Source organism: Amblyomma mixtum, chromosome 3 (genome assembly GCF_055824585.1).
Source record: "Amblyomma mixtum isolate Tamu chromosome 3, ASM5582458v1, whole genome shotgun sequence".
Lineage (NCBI taxonomy): Eukaryota > Metazoa > Arthropoda > Arachnida > Ixodida > Ixodidae > Amblyomma > Amblyomma mixtum.
The window spans coordinates 19,436,490-19,441,819 of NC_143014.1; the positions used below are offsets into that span (position 1 = coordinate 19,436,490).

At 45.1% G+C, this 5,330-nt stretch overlaps 1 pseudogene; it reads right to left on the bottom strand.

Annotated features, from left to right (window-relative positions):
• Positions 1 to 1,751: 1,751 nt before the first annotated feature.
• LOC149349381 (uncharacterized) lies at positions 1,752 to 3,671 on the bottom strand (annotated as a pseudogene).
• Positions 3,672 to 5,330: the final 1,659 nt, after the last annotated feature.

Consider the following 5,330-nt stretch of genomic DNA (forward strand, 5'->3'; position numbering starts at 1 on the left):
TTAAAATTCATTGTTGTGCATGACAGTTGAAGTGCACACAGTTCATAAATGGAAGTTGGACAGATGCGTTATCTCCCTTTTATAGAAAAGAGAATTATGTTTTGATTTCATTTACAAGTATTTAATGCTGGCAACAAATTCTAGCTTTAGTAAATAGTTTTTCATGTTCCCTTTAATTAACATGCTTTCACAGTTTTATTTTAATCGTTTGGAAAACTTATTGGAGCTGAAAATGCCCTTCGAACCTGCGGTGTGTAACAGAAGCTGCAGTCACTTGCCTTCTATTTATAGGCATCTATGATGCCACTTAGCAGGTGCAAGGTGGTCAATCGCAACGAGAAGTCAGTGTCAATGGATTGAGGCCCCTCTAGTGATTCTTTACTTGATTGTTTAGTTGTGTCAAGGTTTTGTATGTTGCCTTGATTATGAGGCACGTAATAATACATCTGTTGACTATATTTTTACCTGATGTCCTGGCTCAGGTGCTCAGCTACTGATTCCAACACCATCCATAGTAGCGGCATTGCTCTGGAGGCTAAATGCAACAAGCACATCTGCTAAGCGATGTAGGTGCATCTTAAATTAAGAACTCCAGGTGGCCAAAATTAATCTGGAGCCCTTCAGTACAGCATTTCGCATTGGCAATTTTCTACATATATCTAAAATGATGGACAGGATTTTTGTGTGCCTGCAAATAATGTCTATTTTCTTTGTACTTTTCCTGTGCAGATGCCATTTGCGAAAAACTGCCTTTGATGCATCAGAGGCACAAGGTTTTATTCGCAGGTGACTGCCCGGTTCATGTGATAGAGGGGGTGGAAGGAAGAGACGCTTTGCCGAAGTCTTCTCCCCCCTTCAACCAAGCACGCCACCTGCGAGTGCGGGGACAGCCCCCTGCACTGTGCCCGCATGTGTGCCTCCCAATCCCCTGGCCTCTTCCACTTCCCGAGGGCCCTCCCTCCCTACAGCCCCTGCCATCACCCATCTGACAGCACCTGCCACCACTCTTCCCAGCCCCTAACGATTAATTCTATTTGGACTTTTTCGTAAAATAAAAGTTCTTTTCATGAATACTTTGGTTGTCTCATTTTATGAATATTTGCATGGTTGCTTACGAGTGAACATTTGAATTAATGTTGGCCACTGAAGATAAAAATTAGCATAGGCTTTACTGGCGAGTTGTAAATAGAAAAGGGCAGTGGCATGCCATTCTTTAAGCCACTGATGTGACAGGTTGTATGCGCTGTCATGAATGGAAAAGCCTATGCTTAGTCTGCATTGACAGTGCCAAATGGCTGAACATATCAATCTTGGCATCAACAGTGGGATATGAATGGAGTATATGAAAGGAGTAGCCGGTTTTCAGTACATATTGGTACGGCCAGAATGGCTATCCATGGGACTAATATTGGCATCAACAATGGGACATAAATGTAATAGCTGATGTTCAGTACATATTGGTAGTACCAGCATGGCTGAACATTGGACCGATACTTGCAGGACCAATGAAGTATGAGTGGATAGGCCAGTGATATGCCCATACTGGCAGTGCCAGAATGGCTGAACAATGGGACAATCTTGGTATGAAGTATGGGCCAAGGTTGGAAAATGTAGTAATGTGCTTCTATGCCAATGCCAGCCCAATATTCATACCACTGTATTCCAACAATGAGCCATTGTTGGTACAATCCTAGCGCTGCCTGGGCATTATGAAAACAGTGTTAAACAATAGATATTGAAAAGACCATGCACTAGAAAAGGGGCAATGCAGAGCACATCACTAATAGTGAGAGCCACTCCGGTTCGTACTCAGTCTGGGCATACACGTCTCTTAGATGAACAACCATTCGACTGAAGTGATCCTTTGAAGACACAACAGGTTCACAGTGTCTGTCCATCATGCGGGTTTTCCAGAGGCTGTGCAGTCCAATCAGAAAGAACATGTCCAGGGGTTCATCAACAAATGGCAGCGCAGTGAGATATGGAACAGAATGTGGAGTCAGATGAATTCTTTTTTTAAATGTGCGTTGCAGGATATCCCAGAAGAGTACTGCATCTTTGCAACTGATGAAACAATGCTCAATTGTTTCTGGTACATCACAAAGGCGGCAATTAACGGTAGACACAAAAATGCCCTTCTTCTCTAACCATGTTCTAACGAGCAACGTACCGGTGTGTAACTTAAAGAAAAAGATCTTTGTACACTGCGAGACTGGCATCTTACGTACTCTTTTGAGTACGTCGTGCCCAGGTAAACCAAATTACACAGAGCGGTACCTGGGCGGAGGAAAGAGCATACTAATAAAATCCTTATACAACTTTTTCCTCGACACTAAAAAAAGGAACTCAGGAGAAAAACGAACAAGTAGAAAACGGACAGCCAAATACACCTCTTGCATTATGCCCCACAAACACGGACGGTCACAAACATTGGAAGACACAATGAGGTTGGGTAAAACATGAACTAAATTTGTTTGCAGGAATGAACGTACTATTGGGTGTGTCGTGTCACGGAAAAAATTACGATGAACTTTAGCGGCTAAAGTGGTGAAAGGCGAAAGCCTGAGTGCTGCATTCTGCTACGCGATTGTTCACTGCACATTTTGTTGGTGTATTAATTAACTGCCAATTAATGACGATTAAGCTTCGCCTTTAGGAGTGGAACGCGACGGCGTGTTGTAGCGCTGCCAGGGAGTCCACGGAACGCGACCACCCGTTCGGCGCGATGCGCAGCCCTTTGAACGCAACGATTTTTGAGGAAAGCAAATGGGGCTGTAATTCTCTGTCATCTCGGTGGACACCTGAGCCCTACCGTACAGGAAAGGAGGAAGTGTGAGTGAAAGAAGAAAGAGGGGCCGTAATGAAGAAAATGAAAATTGTATTTGAGGAAAGGAAATTACGCATTAACTGTCTCACATATCTCTGTAAACACTAGTCGAAAATTGTATTTGAGGAAAGGAAGTTGCGCAGTAAGTGTCTCACATATTTCTGTGGACACCCGTCAAAATTCGCGCGCGTTGACGTCCCGACAACTTGGACCAATCTGAAACGCGGGCAAATACGCCTTGCTCGTCGGTAAATTGGTTTTTGAGGAAAGGAAATGTATCTGTCTCCCATATCTCGGTGGACACCGAAACCTCGCCGTATCGGGAAGGGAGGAAGATGGGAATGAACGAAGACGTCGTATTCACTAGACGCACCTTTATTCATTCCGAACCATCGAGCTGGCATGGGGGATTGGTAGCGTGCTCGACTCGCACTCCGGAGACCGGGGTTCGATTCCCAAGCTCGGCCAATTTCTTACTCGGTTTTATTTATTTATCTGGTCTGACTAGAAAGGTTAATTAGACTAATTGCAATTAGACCAAGCAAGCAATTAATTAAAGTCAGTCAAACTTACTTCGAGCGTCACTATACGATCCCTTTAATTGGTTGCATCGTTAGTAGCCAAAGTACAATTGGCCCCGTTTGAAATGCGCGCACTGTGACGTCACGACCGTTTCGACGAATTGAAAAGCGTGACATTTCTGTCGACAGCTCCTGCTTACAACGATGAGGCATTAAAGGCTTCCGCCTTAAAACATGAAACGTGACACTATCTGTCGGACATACAGGTGAACTAGACCAAGGCCACCAGCGCTTACAGAAGGAAAAAGGTTATCACGCCTCATGGATTCAAATGACGAATCCCATACAAAAGTAGCGAAAACCCTGTGAAAACGCTGAATAGGAAGTCTTGCGCAATTAATAATTTGCTGCACATAATATATTTTAGTGGCGAGAAACAGATTACAGGCGGTCGCCCTGCCAAAAATTGAGAGGCCATGCGGGACAAACGTTTGAGCATAGCGCTGAAGAGTTGACACGCGGTCTTTCCAATAATGTGCGCTATGCTTATAGGCACTCAAAGGGACGCCAAGGTACTTTGGTGGCCTGCATGTCCATGCCAGCTCGATGGTTTGGAATGAACAAAGGTGCGTCTAGTGAATACGGTGTCTTCGTTCACTCCCATCTTCCTCCCTTCCCGTTACGGCGAGGTTTAGGTGTCCACCGAGATATGAGAGACAGATACATTTCCTTTCCTCAAAAACGAATTTACCGACGAGCAAGGCGTCCGTGTTTGAGATTGGTCTAAATTGTCGTGACGTCACCGCGCGCGAATTTTGATGGGTGTCCACCGAAATATGTGAGACAGTTACTGCGCAACTTACTTCCCTGAAATACAATTTTCGACTAGTGTCTACTGAGATATGTGAGACAGTTAATGCGTAATATCCTTTCCTCAAATTCAATTTTCATTTTCTTCATTACGACCCCTCTTTCTTCTTTCACTCACACTTCCTCCCTTCCTGTACAGTGCGGCTCAGGTGTCCACCGAGATGACAGAGAATTACAGCATCATTTCCTTTCCTCAAAAAGCGTTGCGTTCACAGGGCAACGCATCGCGCCGAACGGGTGGTGGCGTTCCTTGGACTCCGTGGCAGCGCTACAACACGCTGTCGCGTTCCACTCCTAAAGGCGAAGCTTAAGCGTGATTAATTGGCAGCTAATTAATGCACCAACAAACTGTGCAGTGAACAATCGCGTAGCAGAATGCAGCACTCAGGCTTTCGCCTTTCACCACTTTAGCCGCTAAAGTTCTTCGTAATTTTTTTATGTAAGAGGCAGATAAGTGCTATTGTTCTGCGAGATTCTGTGGATGGAAGGGCTAACGACGCCTTAATGTTAGTTATGCTGGAATGTCGGCAATAGTTGAGAGCAATGAAGCGAGCGGCACGATTTTTTACGCGCTCTAGGAAATTAATTAAATAGTGTTGGTGGGGTGACCAAATGGAAGATGCGTATTCAAGCTGAGGGCGGACAAATGTCTCATATGCCAGCTGCCGTGTGGAATAAAGTGCACCTCTGAGGTTACTGTTTAAATAACCTAGTGTTCGGCTAGCTTTGGCAGTAATTTTTTCTATGTGGGTTTTTCATGAGAGATTAGGTAAAAAGTGGATGCCAAGGTACTTGTATGACGACGCAAGAGTGACTGGACTGTGGTTAAGCGAGTAAGTGAAAAGGTAATTAGACCGTTTATGGCTGAATGTCATTTATTGGCTGTCACCCAAACTTCCCGCCCTTTTACGTGGGAAGCTCCCAGACACCCTTAGAGCGTGTGGGGGTAGCGGTCTCGGACTCTAAGGAGATGCCCTCGACTCAGCGTGGCAAGCTCAGCGGAGACCAGCCACCAAGTGACAAGAGGTTTTTGGGCGCTAGGTGCCCAGCTTTCGCTGGTCGCAAGCCAGAGAATGTGAACCTTTGGCTCCGACCCAAACAAAACAAAGTTT